A 14140-nucleotide genomic window follows, 5' to 3' on the forward strand; every position below is an offset into this window, starting at 1 on the left:
TCCTCGGTTCTCGTTCACGTGTCCTGCCCACAAGGCCAGCATGGGCTCCCTCACAGCTCAGTGTGGGCTCAGAGCAGCCAGACTTCTGACACGGCCCCTGGCTTCCCTCAAAGTGCCAAAGTGGAAGCTGCCAGACCTTCCTAGGCTCGAGGCCTGGAACTGGCACCGTGTGTATTCTGCCGCAGGTCACAGGGCCAGGCCAGATTCAAAAGACTTAAATACCAGGGGGAGAGGGTCACTGGGGGCCACTAGATGGACAGTTCACCACACACAGCGATGTGGGGCTGTGGCCAGCAGCAATTTCCTATAGGCCAGCCAGCAACCACAGGAACAGGGCACATGAGAGATGGCTGTGTTTCAAACACCTTTGGCTCCTTGATTACATCAGGGCCACTCTGTTGAAGCGCAGAGATCAAACTGCTCCATGAAAAAAAGGGTAAACAAGGGTTTCCTTATGCAGCACCTCCCCAAGAATTTCAGAAGCTCATTATGCGTGGGGGGTTTAACATAAAGTGTTTCCTGAACCTATCTGACCATGGTGCACACTTAAAAAAAAAAAAAGACTATCATTTGGTACATTAGGACTGTAATGACTCCAATTTAGTTGTTTTTTTTAAATTTAATAACACTAAAAAATTGTGGTAAAATACACATAACAGAAAATTTACCATCTTCACCATTTTTAGTGGTAAGTACATTCATATTGCAGTATAACCATCACCACTGTCCCACCTCCAGAACTCTTTTCATCTTGCAGAACTAAAACATTAAACACTAACTCCCCTTTTCCCTCTCCTCCCAACCTCCCAGGAGCCACCATTCTACTTTCCATCTCTATGAATTTGACTACTCTAGGGAACTCATAGGAGTGAAATCATACAGCATCTGTCTTCTTGTGACCAGCTTATTTATAGCCACCCCTGCTCTCTTTTTTTTTTTTTTATATTATTGTATTCTAATTTTTCAATTGTTTTTATGGCTAGTGCCTTATGTCTCTTTTTTTTTTTTTAAAGGAATTCCTTTATTTTTATTATTTATTTATTTATTTATTTATTTTTGGCTGTGTTGGGTCTTCGTTTCTGTGTGAGGGCTTTCTCTAGTTGCGGCAAGCGGGGGCCACTCTTCATCGCGGTGTGCAGGCCTCTCACTGTCGCGGCCTCTCTTGTTGCGGAGCACAGGCTCCAGACGCGCAGGCTCAGTAGTTGTGGCTCACGGGCCTAGTTGCTCCGCAGCATGTGGGATCTTCCCAGACCGGGGCTCGAACCCGTGTCCCCTGCATTGGCAGGCAGATTCTCAACCACTGCGCCACCAGGGAAGCCCCCTGCTCTCTTTTGATTGCTCTCTGCATGGAGTATCTTTTTCCATCCTATCACTTTCAACCCATCTGTGTCTCTAAATCTAAATTGAGTCTCTTGTACGCAGCATATAGTTGGATCATGTTTTTTAAAATCCATCCTGCCGATCTCTGTCTTTTGATTGTAGAGTTAAATTTGTTTACATTTGAAATAATTACTGATAAGGAGAGACTTACTTGTATCATTTTAACTTTTTTTTTCTATATGCCTTATAACGTTTTTGGTGCCTCATTTCTTGCATTACTGGCTTCTTTTGTGTTGAGTTGATTTTTTGCAGTGAAATGTTTTAATTCCCTTCTCATTTCCTTTTGTGTATATTCTGTAGCTATTTTCTTTGTGGTTACCACAGGGATTACATTTAACATCCTAACATTATAGCACCAATTGGAATTTATGCCAACTTAACTTCAATAACATAAAAAAACTCTGCTCCTAAACAATTCTGTCCCCACCCCTTTCAGTTACTGATGTTACAAAAATGTCTTTACACGTTGTGTGTCCAAAACATAAACTAATAATAATTTTTTATGCATTAATTTCTTACATTGTGTATAAGACAAAATGTGGAATTACAAACACAAGTTATAATAATAGCTTTTAAGCTAATATTTTAAAAAATGTATTAGTCTCTTCAATCATGTAGAATATAAAAAATTGAGTTATAAACCAAGGTTAAAATAATACTAGTGTTTACAATTGCCCACATCTTTATCTTTACTGAGATCTTGATTTCTTCATACGGCTTCAAGTTACTATCTAATGTCCTTTCATTTCAATCTGCAGAATTCCTTTTAGCATTCCTTGCAGGAAAGGCCTAGCAGCAACCAACTTTCTCAGCTTTTGTTTATCTGGGAATGTCTTCATTTCTCCATCACTTTTGAGGGACAGTTTTGCTGGGTATAAGATTCTTGGTTGACAGTTTTTCTTTCAGTTTGAATATAACAGCCCCACTGCCTTCTGGGCAAAAGATTCTGGTGAGAAATCTGCTGATAATCTTACTGAGGATCCCTTGTATGTGATGCATTACTCTTCTCTTGCTGCTTTTAAGATTCTCCTTTTGTCTTGGCTGTTCTATAGCTTGATTATAATGTGTCTTGGTGTGGGTCTCTTTGAGTTCATCCTATTGGAGTTTGCTGAGCTTCTTAAATGTTTACAGTCATGTCATTCATCAAATTTGGGAAATTTTCAGCCACTATTTCTTCAAATAATCTTTCTGTCCCTTTCTCTCTCTCTCTTCTCTTTCTGGGATGCCCACAATGTGTTTGTTGGTCCAGTTTATGGTGTCCCACAGGTCCCTTAGGCTCTGTTCACTTTTCTTTAATTTTTTTTTCTGTTCTTCAGTCTCAATAATTTCAAATTGTCCTATTTTCAAGTCCACTGATTTTTTTTTTTCTTCTGGCTGCTCAGATATGCCTTTGAATCCCTCTAGTGAATTTTTAATTTCAGTTATTGCACTTTTCAGTTCCAGAATTTCTTTTTAGTTTCTTTTTAGGTTTTCTATTTTTGATATTTCCATTTTGCTCATACGTTGTTTTCTTGACTTTTTCCATGTCTTCCATTAGTTCTTTGAGCATCTTTAAGACAGTTGTCTTTGTCATCTAGCAATTCTGCCATCTGGTCTTTCTCAGTGATGGTTTCTGTCAGGTTCTTTCTTCCTTTGAACAGGCTGTTCTTTCCTGTACGCCTTGTGAATTTTTGTTGAAAACTGGACATTTGAATCTAGTAACATAGTAACTCTGGAAATCAGATTCTCCCCCTTCCTCAGGATTTGCTGCATTTTGGTTTTGTTTTGTTGCTTGTTGTAAGCTGTGTCTCTGCTGGGGATAAGCCTGAGGTATAAACGTCGATCTTCTCAGGTCTTTTTTTAAACCTGCATATTTCCTTGGGCATGTACCTTTCTCTGGCCTTATGTGTTGACTTTATAAATTCCCCTGTATTTGTGGTTCCTTTTCAAAGTCCTAGATTTTAAATGTCTGGCTCCCAAAAGGGAAAAGCAGAAAAATGAATGGAAGGGGAAAAAGGGGGTGCTGGCCCTTTAATTCCCTTGGCAGTTGCTTCAGCTGGAGAGGGAGGGGCTTGCAACACCAAGGAGGGGTTCCACATGGGCCACCTGCCTATGTTTCTGCACCTCCAAGATCAGAAGCAGCAATCAGCAATCAGAACACAGAGCCCCAGTTTTTGGAGGTCAAGGTCCTTATTGCCCACTCTGGCTCCCCGAAGCTGCCCATAAGCTGCTCCAGGAACTCATGCACAGCTGCCTGCCATGTGGATAAGGGTCGGGGGTGGGTATCAGCCACTATGCTGGGAGCTGAAATTGGCTGGAATTAACGGCAGTTTACCATCCAAACCCTCCCCTGGAAGTTGCAAGCCTTTGGATAGGCTCCAGAGTTCAAAGGCAGTTACATCAGCCACATCCTGCCAGTGCAGTTGTTGTCTGGGTGAGGAGACAGAGTCCTGGGGCTTCCTACCCCACCACCTTCCCAGAAACCTCTCTCCTCCTGTTTGGACTCCTGTCCTCCAGACGTGGAGGATGAGTTTCTCATTGGATCATAATCTTGGCTTTTCTGCTGTCTGTCCTCAGTGCCAACATGGCACCTGTCCCCTGATTCTCATGATGTACATTAATAGTCTGTCTTCTCCCACATCCTCCCAAGGGGATTTGCTGAGGTTCAAGGTCACCTTGGGTCAGAATGTGAGACATGAGAGCCTAACATGAGCTCACTTGTTATAAGAAAATTCTAATTGCTCACAGGTAAAAATGATCACCTGGTCATGAACCTCCCTTGGCACACGCATGCCCGGAACTACTGAGCTCCCAGCGTCCACTTGCCAAATTCCTATTGGTTCTTTGAGACTCACCCCAAAGGTAATGTCCTGATTGAATCCATGCACAGACAGTCTATCCAATCCTTTAGGTGTGTTTCCACAGAACAGCAAATAATACCGTTAGATAATATTTACTGCGTGCCTTTGTTAAATGAGTGATTGAATAAATCGTTACTTCTTATATTATTGCCAAAATATCTATGAGAAATGTTTGAGCTGGAGACAGGAGGAAGGCACCTCTGAAAAGGGAGAAAGAACTAGTTCTTGGCAAGCATTGGGACAAGGATGCAAGACTGACAGCATTCCCGTGGCTCTGGAGGGAGTGATGTGGTCTGCTTTCGGTTGATTTCATACCGTTGGCGTAAGTACACTCACAAGTGCTAGGAAGGCCTGGCAACAAGACCCTGCAAACGCCACTTAGTAAACTACTACGGTGATTAAACTGCAGGATGCCGCAGAGTGCCTTCTTAGCTCTTTTCTCTAGCATGTTCCCTCAGTTGGGAAGCATTGGCTTTAAATTTGGGAAAGCAGGAGATGGCAGGCGTCCTGTCCATCAGCATCATCTGTCACCATCTTTGAGCTGCCAGCATGACAGCTGGGGAAGAGCGGGTTCAAGTTGACTGGCAGAACGTTTTACATCGAATGAGTTTGTGTGGAATAACAGTATAATAAATAAGGCTCTAGAGGAACCCGGTTATCACTTGCATTCCAAAAGTGAGATATGGCCTCACCAGGAGCTCACAGAGCCGTCTGTCATCAAATAGTCTTTGTGTCAAAGGCTGGACTGGCCTGAGGAAATGGAAAACATCAGCAGAGGAAAGCAAATGACGACGCTGTGTCTTTTCAAAAAGATTTACAGGGAGCCACCTCCGGGAGCCAGAGATTTCCAGACGATTTTGAAATAAATATATAAAACCACTACCCAAACTGGTGAGACTTGAAATCCTGGCTGCTGAATGCTAATGAGTCTTCCCACTGGATGAGTTCAGTTTCTGTCACTCGGGGTACGTTCTTGAGTAATATAATCCTTATCTGCTTAGATTTGGGGCTGGGATTACTGTGATCTCCTTTAATGTGTTTTTGCCAGTTTGATATATCAAAATCCGATCGTCCCTGAAGCACTCTGCTGATGACACAACCGCTGGTGACAGGAACACTGAAAGTAGATGAAAGCTTGAGAATTGGAGAAAAGCTGTAGGGATTTGTGGTTGTTTGGTTTCCTCGTTTTTTTGTTGAGGAAAAGGAGGAGGGAACTCACAGGCTGACACAATAGAGAATTGGGCGTAAACAGCACCTCATGGGTCAATAGCATAACCGCCAGCTGAGCGCCGCAGACCACGTGTCGATGGGGAACGTCTGGGAGGGCAGAGAGGCGCTCTGGCCATTGGAAAAGGAAATGCATTAGAAGAGCAATTCATTGAGATGAAAAGTTCAAGGCTAGCCAAGTCCCAGGGGCAGCAAACGCGGGAGATTCGATGGGCTTTATCTGCGTAAGGTCTTCAGCCTGGACTGGTCCTGGTAAGGTTTAGTCCTGGAGGATGTGCGAGGCCCCACTGTGATGGGAGACCCTGCAGTGGCCGCCCTTGGGAATTACAGGGGTGGGTCCCTAGGGCCAGAGTTCAGTGAGGCCGACTTTGGTGGTTCAAACTCACAGAATTCGCCTCTGATCGGGTTTCCCTGTTTAGAACAATCCTTCCCCAGTGTATCCCTGGACCAGGACCAGTGGACATTTACAGCACAGACGGCAGAGTGGTCCCCACCTCCATCTGCCCCCTGCAGGGCGCCTCCTGCGTGGCAGAGCCTGCAGAGCTGAAAACGGTACCCTCCAGCCGCGACTAGAGTTCGGCTGTGATTTAGGGAGGTCCTACCAATCAGACGGACCTGTGTGAGACTTGGAGACTGGTTTCGTTCTGGTGGCCAGGAACGGGAGTTATTGCATAATGGGGACAGAGTCCCAGCTGTATAAGACAAAAAGAGTTCCGGAGACGGATGGTGATGACGGCTGCACAGCAAGGTGAATGTCCTTAATGCCACTGAACCGTACACTTAAAAATGGGTAAGGTGGTAAATTTCATGTTATGTGTATTTTACCACGATTAAAAATTGTTTTTAAAAAATTTTTTTTTGGCCTCGAGGCTTGTGGGATCTTAGTTCCCTTACCAGAGATCGAACCTGGGCCCCCGGCAGTGAAAGCATGGAGTCCCAACCACTGGACCACCAGGGAACTCTAAAAAAAAAAAAAAAAAAATCATTCCACTCTTGTGCATATATAAAAAGGAAAATATAGGCCGAATCAATAAGTTAATGCTTTTCTAAAACTCACGCATGTGTAGAACTTACTCCTTCTAAATCGCTTTTTGATTCAGAGTCACTGATGCCGAGGTTTACCAGCATCAGCGTTCTCAGTACCACGAGCAGCGCAGCGAGGGTGAGGCAGCACTTAAGGCCGCTCCACCATCTCCAAGATGTTCATCCAGGTTCCGGACACCCATTCTGCAAGTCCTGATGCATCAGCGACACCCACGCCCTGACTGCTGACTGGCCAACACAGCGTAGCCCAATCTCAGAGCTGTTAAAACATGGGGAAACAGTGTGTGCCAGAAGCAATGAAATACTCTTCTTCACCTTTATTAGCTGGCCTGGATGAGCCTAAAACGAGGCTGCCAAAACGCTCCCTCTAAATGGAAATCTCGTCCCCTGTTTTAAAACCCTTCAATGGCTTCCGAACATTGACCAAAAGAACAAAGTCCAAACCCCTCTGCATGGGATACAAAACTCTTCACGACCTGTTTCTTTAAAAAATTATTAATTATTTTAAGCACACAAACACGTACAGAACAACATAACATAAATAACGTGGCGCAAGCAACCAGATTGGACAAATATGACAAATGTTTGCACTTTGCCATATTTGCCTAGAATATTTGGTTTTAGATCTAAAGGAATAAGCTGTTCCCGGTGCATCGATGTTCTCTGTATGCACTGCTCGTCCTATTGTCCTCTTCTTCCCAGGGCCAATCGCTCTCTGGAAGATGTGACACGTCCCTTCCATCCATGTTTTACACTTTCACTTTATCTGAACCCTTTCCTCCCTCCCTGTAATAACACACTGGATTGTTTTGTGTTGTTCACTTTTACGTATATTTTATTAACTGTCTAAATCCTCCAGCAATGTGTGTTTCTCATCGTTTTCCTGTTGGTGGGCACTAATGTTTCCCAATTTTTACCATTTCAAACAATAGGGCAATTAACATTTTGAGCATGTCTCTTTGTGTACGATAGTGAGAGTTTCTCCACAGCAGTTTTGTTAGTAGAAATATAATAAAGCCCCAAATGAGAGTTATATATGTAACATAAAATGTTCTAGTAGCCACATTAAAAAATATAAAAAGAAACTGATGAAATTAATTTTAATAACATATTTTAACCCAACATAGCCAATATATCCATTTCAACATATAACCAATACGTTAATGAAACACCTTACGGTATTAAAAAAAAAAAATTATTTATTTATTTATTTATTTTTGGCTGCGTTGGGTCTTCGTTGCTGCGCATGGGCTTTCTCTAGTTGCAGCGAGCGGGGGCTATTCTTCGTTGCAGTGCACGGGCTTATTGCGGTGGCTTCTCCTGTTGCGGAGCACAGGCTCTGGGCGCGCAGGCTTCAGTAGTTGCAGCACGTGGGCTCAGTAGTTGTAGCTCGTGGGCTGCAGAGCGCAGACTCAGTAGTTGTGGTGCACAGGCTTAGTTGCTCCGCGGCATGTGGGATCTTCCCGGATCAGGGATCGAACCTGTGTACCCTGCGTTGGCAGGCGGATTCTTAACCACTGTGCCACCAGGGAAGTCCAGTATTTCTTTCATAAAGTCTTCAAATCCAAAACGAATTTCTCAGTTTGGATGAGCTACATTTCAAGTGCTCAAGAGTCACACGAGGCTGGTGATTACTGTATAGGACAGCGTGACTGTGAAGTATGTATTTAGAGATGGAAACATAGGGTCACAGGATATGACATGCCATCTGCAACCTTGCTTGATATTATAAACATGTTCTTCAAAATGTGCGAAAGTCCCCCTTCCCTGGTGTCCTTCCCGACACTCAAGAGTGATCTGCCTGCCAATCTTGGCTCGTCTGCTGGGTATGAAAAGGCACCTAATTGTACTTTTCTTTGTTTGCTTTCCTGGTAAGTTTGAGTACTTTTTCATGTTTACTGATCACTTGGGTTACTTTTTCTATGAATTTCTCATTCTGATCCTTTGTTCATTTTTCTGAGTTACATTTTTCTTGTTGATACGTGGTTCTTTATATATTCTAGCTACAGAGATTTGATGGACATGTATCTTACAAACGTCACTTTCTAGCCCATGATTTGTCTTTGCATTTTGTCAGCATCTTTGTCATACAGAAAACTGTAATTTCAATGTAATATTTATCAATATTTTCCTTTATGGGTTTGTGCATTTTCCATGTCGGTTAAGCAATTCTTCCTTGCTTGGAAGTCATAAAGACACTTGCCTATTATTTTTTTCTTTAAGAGTTTTAAAGTTTTCCTTTTCACATTTAGTTCTTTATTCTAGGTGGAATTTTCTTTGTGTTAAGCTTGATGTAGAAGTTTTACCACCTTACACCCAGTAGGATGGCTGCTATCAAAAAACACCAGGGCTTCCCTGGTGGCGCAGTGGTTGAGAGTCTGCCTGCCAATGCAGGGGACACGGGTTCGAGCCCTGGTCTGGGAGGATCCCACATGCCGTGGAGCGGCTGGGCCCGTGAGCCACAGTTACTGAGCCTGCGCGTCTGGAGCTTGTGCTCCGCAACAAGAGAGGCCGCGATGGTGAGAGGCCCGCGCACCGCGATGAAGAGTGGCCCCCGCTTGCCGCAACTAGAGAAAGCCCTCACGCAGAAACGAAGACCCAACACAACCATAAATAATAAAATAAATAAATAAATAGCATTCCCTTTAAAAAAAAATTAAAAAAAAAAAAAAAAAAACACCAGAAAATAACAAGTGTTGATGAGGGTGTGGAGAAATTCGAACACTTGTACACAGTTGGTGGGAATGTAAAATGGTGCAGCCACTGTGGAAAACAGTGTGGCAGTTCCTCAAAAATTTTAAAATAGAATTACTGTATGATCTAGCAATTCCACTTCTGGGTACATACCCAAAAGAATGGAAAGCAGGGTCTCCAAGAGATATTTTTTATGCTCATGTTCACAGCAGCCTTACTCACAATAAGTAAAACATGGATGCAACCCAAGTGTCCATTGATAGATGAATGGAAAAACAAAGTATGGCACATACATACAATGGAATATTATTCAGCCTTAAAAAAGAGTAAGTTCTGGCATGCGCTACAACGTGAATGAACCCCAAGGACATTATACTGAATGAACTAAGCCAGTCACAAAAAGGCATACTGCATGATCCCACTTATATGAGGTACTTAGACTAGTCAAAATCACAGAGACAGAAAGTAGAACGGTGGGTGCCAGAGCTGGGGGGGAGGGGAGGATAGGGGGTTATTGTGTCATGGGAACGGAGTTTCAGTTTTACAAGATGAAATGAGTTATGGAGATAAATGGTGGTGACGGTTGCACACCACTATGAATGTATTTAATGCCAATGAACTGTACGTTTAAAAAATGGTTAAGATGGTAAATCTTATGTATATTTAACCACAATAAAAAAATAGAAAAGGGAATTCCCTGGTGGTCCAGTGGTTAGGACTCTGCGCTCTCACTGCCGAGGGCCCGGGTTCGATCCCTGGTTGGGGCACTAAAATCCCACAAGCCGCACAGTGTGGCCAGAAAAAAGAAAAAGAAAGGAAAAGAAAAATGTACTGGGGAAAGTGGGAGGGCTTCAAATGTACTGTGAATGAATGAATGAATGAATGGTGGGAGAGAATAAGGCAGCAAGGGAAGGAGAAGGGACTTTAATCTAGAGAGAAGATGCCAGATATTAAGAGATGACAATGGAAGGAGGACTGGGAGCTTCGACCTCAGTCTCAGCAGAACAGGGGCAAGGCCACCTCCTGACCAGGGGAGGGCAAGGCTCGAGGTGCGGGTGTGGGGCGTGCTCCCCTCGGGAACTGGCAAAGAGTCACTACAGATGCCACTATCCACTGAGAGATAAATCAAAGCAAAATAAATACTTTATGATTGCCATATACCACATTTAATTTTGTGTTTTGCCATGTGGATTGCCAACTGGTCCAGCATCATTCACTGAAAAGTCTGTTATCACCTCATTGATTTCTCAAACATCTGTCTGTACCCAGCTCTCACGCCTGGGATTTTTTCTGCGGCCTCTATTCTGCTCCAAGTTTCTAGCTTTGAGCCGGGACCACAGGCCTAAGTACTATTTTTATAATAAATCTTGACATTTGCTATGGGAAGACCTTCTCTTCTGTATTCTTCAGAACTGTCTTGGCCATTTTGGACCTTTAAATTCCTTCCGAGTTTAATGAGCAGCTTGTCAACTTCCGGAAATGACCTGTCGGGATTTTGATTGAAATAGCATTGACTTTTTGGATGAAATCTGGACAGAACTCGTGCTTTTAAGATAGAATCTTCCCATCCATGAACATGTAGTTCTCTGTTGTCAATGGATGTTTAAAATTTTGTCTTTCACTAATTTCTTAAAATTTTAAAAGATTTTTGACATGTAATTTTTATTACTGTAAATGGCATCTTTAAAAAAATTATTTTCAGGACTTCCTTGGCGGTTCAGTAGTTAGGACTCCGCGCTTCCATTGCAGGGGGCACGGATTCGATCCCTGGTCGGGGAGCTAAGATCCCACATGCCGCGCGACATAGCCAAAAAAAAAAAATTTTTTTCAAACTGGCTTTCCTGGTGTGTCACCATACTGCTGATTTTTGAAGTTGCTCATAAGTTGCTCTTATATCAAAACTCTCACTGGTTTGAACGCTCTGCTCCAGCGTCTGGATCTTCTTTGGGGACAACCGTATAGCCCGTCAACCACACACACCTTGTAGCTTCCCCCTCACCCCCAATCTGCAGCCCCACTTTGTCTTGGGCACCCCTCCAGCCCTCATCCTTGCTGCACGTGTGTCTTGCACTAGCCTCCCGTGAGGACTGTTTCATTTGCACAAGTTCTGTTGTGCCTCTGGGCCTTGTGGGGGTCATTTCTCTGCCTGGAGTCTTCTTGTTCCCCCAGCTCCACCAGGTCTCGTGCAAATGTCACCTCCCACCTGAAAGGTCCCTAACTCAGCCGCAGGAGGAATAGTTTCTTCATTCCTCAGAACTTCGGAGACAAAGGCATCTCCCGTAAGGGACCATGCACGACGTGCTGTGCTTCAGGCTTTGTCGCCCTTGTTGGAGTGAGGGCGCCCGAGTTCGGTGACTGTGTCAGATCCAGCTCTGTACTCCCAATGACTGGCCCCCCAGAGCCTGGCACACAGGAAGCGTCAGGAAAGGCTTGATCAAGCTGTATCCGAACTTCAGTTGGTAAAGCTGGGATGGTGGTTACCCCAGATCTAGAGTTGAATCCTTAACACTGCGGGTTCCAGGGATTGACTTCATCAGATTAACGAACCTCGCAAAGTTTGATTTATAAGTTGGAAGACTAGTGTGAGAAAAATGGATTGTGAAATATATATTGATCTCTGTCCCCGGTTCCTGACACAGAGCTCCTAAAGCCCTTGGAATTTCATGGGTAAAGGAGTATCTTTTTTTTTTTTTTTAATGAGATGACTCAGGCGGCGGGGAGGGGGCGGTCCTGAAGAGCTTCAGGAGTGGGGCTGGTCACTCGAAAAACCAAGCCATGATTAGAAGTTTGGGACTTTCAGCCCCCTGCTCCCCTTCTCTGGAGAGCAGAGAGGGGCTGGAGGTGGAGTTAATAATCCATCATGCCTACCTGATGAAGCCACCATAAAAGCACCAAGGATTCGCAGAGCTTCCGGGTTGCTCAACACATGGCGGTGCCAGGAGGGGGGCGCACCAGCAGGGACACGGGAGCTCCGTGCCCTTTCCCCAGACTCCACTCTATGCATCTTTCCATCTGGTTGTGCCCTAGCCTTCATCATATTCTTTCATCATAAACCGGTAAATGTAAGTAAGGGTTTCAGTAGGTCCTATGAGCCATTCTAGCAAATTATCAAACCCAAGCAGGGGCTGTGAGGAACCCACCTTACAGACTAGTCAGACAAAGGTTTTGGGAATCTGGGACCTACTACCTGTGATTGGCGTCTGAAGTGGGAGTTAGCCTTGTGGGACTGAGCTGTGAACCTGTGGGGACCGTACTAACTCCAGTTACCGTCAGAACGGAACTGAATCACAGGACAAGCAGCTGGTGTCAAGAGAATGGGTTGAGATGGGGAAAAACCCCACATCTGGTGTCAGAGGTCTTGTGAGTGTGGTAGTCATCTGAGAGTAAAGGAAAACACAGTTTATTAACTTAGGCTGTGACTTTGCTCTTACCTGGGAAACAAGACAAGCCATGGGCCCAGTGCACAGCCTCCCCAAGAGCTCAACCCCACCGGAGACCCCAAAATAGATGAGGGAGTCGTTGGTGAGCAGAGCAGAGCTCCCAGCTCCAGACAGCCAGCCTTGCCCTCCTATCACTTGTACTATCATTTTCTTTGTATATACGTATTTTTTTTATATAAATTTATTTTATTTATTTTTGGCTGTGTTGGGTCTTCGTTGCCGCGCGTGGGCTTTCTCTAGTTGCGGTGCGCGGGCTTCTCATTGCAGTGGCTTCTCTCGTTGCAGAGCACGGGCTCTAGGCACGCAGGCTCAGCAGTTGTGGCTCGCGGGCTCTAGAGCGCAGGCTCAGTAGTTGTGGTGCACGGGCTTAGTTGCTCCGCAGCATGTGGGATCTTCCCGGACCAGGGCTCAAACCCATGTCCCCTGCATTGGCAGGCGGATTCTTAACCACTGTGCCACCAGGGAAGCCCCTCTTTGTATATTTTTTAAAAGTCAATTATCTTCTTTCCCTTAAAATGTATTTGAAAAGGAAAATTTATATCACTTCTTTACATTTTAAACCAGGGTCACCGGAGATAAATAGAAAAAAGTAACTGAAAAGAAAAAAAAATGCATTAAAGTTTAGCTGGAAAGTTCTGCCTGCTAACGGCGCTGGGCCCCAGGCCTGCCCTACCTACCACGATTCAGTGTAAGACACGTTAGTGCTGAAGGCCAGCACCAACTGAGGCTTCCTCCTGGACCACCGTCAGTGGTCACAGCATGTGGTCTCTAGGAGAAGCTGATCAGAGGCAGAACTCTGTATACTCCATCAGCATCACTGGCAATATCTAGTGAGCGTCCTGACTGAAGGGCTTCTTTTGTTTTCTTAGTGGGTATAAATCATCTAAACCTGGTAAGACTTAGAATTAAAATTAGAAACGTTTACAAGAATTTTTACACGGTTTATATACATAGAAAAAGCTTGGAAGAGTATCGCCCAAATGTCAGTCATGTTGACTGCTGGACTTGTGTGTGTGTGTGGAATGATTTTAGATTTACAGAGAAGTTGCAAAGATAATGCGGAGAGTTCTTATGTACCTTTCACCCAGTTTCAGTTTCCCCTAATGGTACATTCCTCTTATCTCACATTTCTGTGGTGCATTTGTCAGAACTAAGAAACCAACACTGGACATTACTATCAACTAAACTCTAGACTTTATTTGGATTTCACCAAATTTTCCATTAATGTCCTTTATTTTGGTTCAAGGATCCAACACAGGGTCCCACCATTTCACTGAGTTGTCACGTCCCCTTTGTCTCCTCTGGTCTGTGACTGTTCTGTCTTTATTTTTATGACCTTGACGAGTGTTTTTCTCTGTTGTTAGTGCTTTGGGTCACAAGGGTTAGTGCTTTGGGTCACAAGGGTTTCTACCCCTGTGTTTCCTTCGCAGAGTTTGTTCAGCTCTTACATTGAGGTCCTTGACCCATTTTGGGTTACTGTTTGTACACAGTGTGAGGCAGGGATCCAACTGCATT

General features: G+C 44.2%; 1 long non-coding RNA gene across 1 annotated transcript in view; it reads left to right on the plus strand.

Moving 5' to 3' along the window:
• Positions 1-14140, plus strand: part of LOC133104372 (uncharacterized) — a 32260-nt gene that overhangs the window by 14370 nt on the left and 3750 nt on the right. The window lies entirely within an intron of this gene.

This window comes from Eubalaena glacialis, chromosome 13 (assembly GCF_028564815.1).
Source record: "Eubalaena glacialis isolate mEubGla1 chromosome 13, mEubGla1.1.hap2.+ XY, whole genome shotgun sequence".
In the NCBI taxonomy this organism is placed as follows: Eukaryota; Metazoa; Chordata; class Mammalia; order Artiodactyla; family Balaenidae; genus Eubalaena; species Eubalaena glacialis.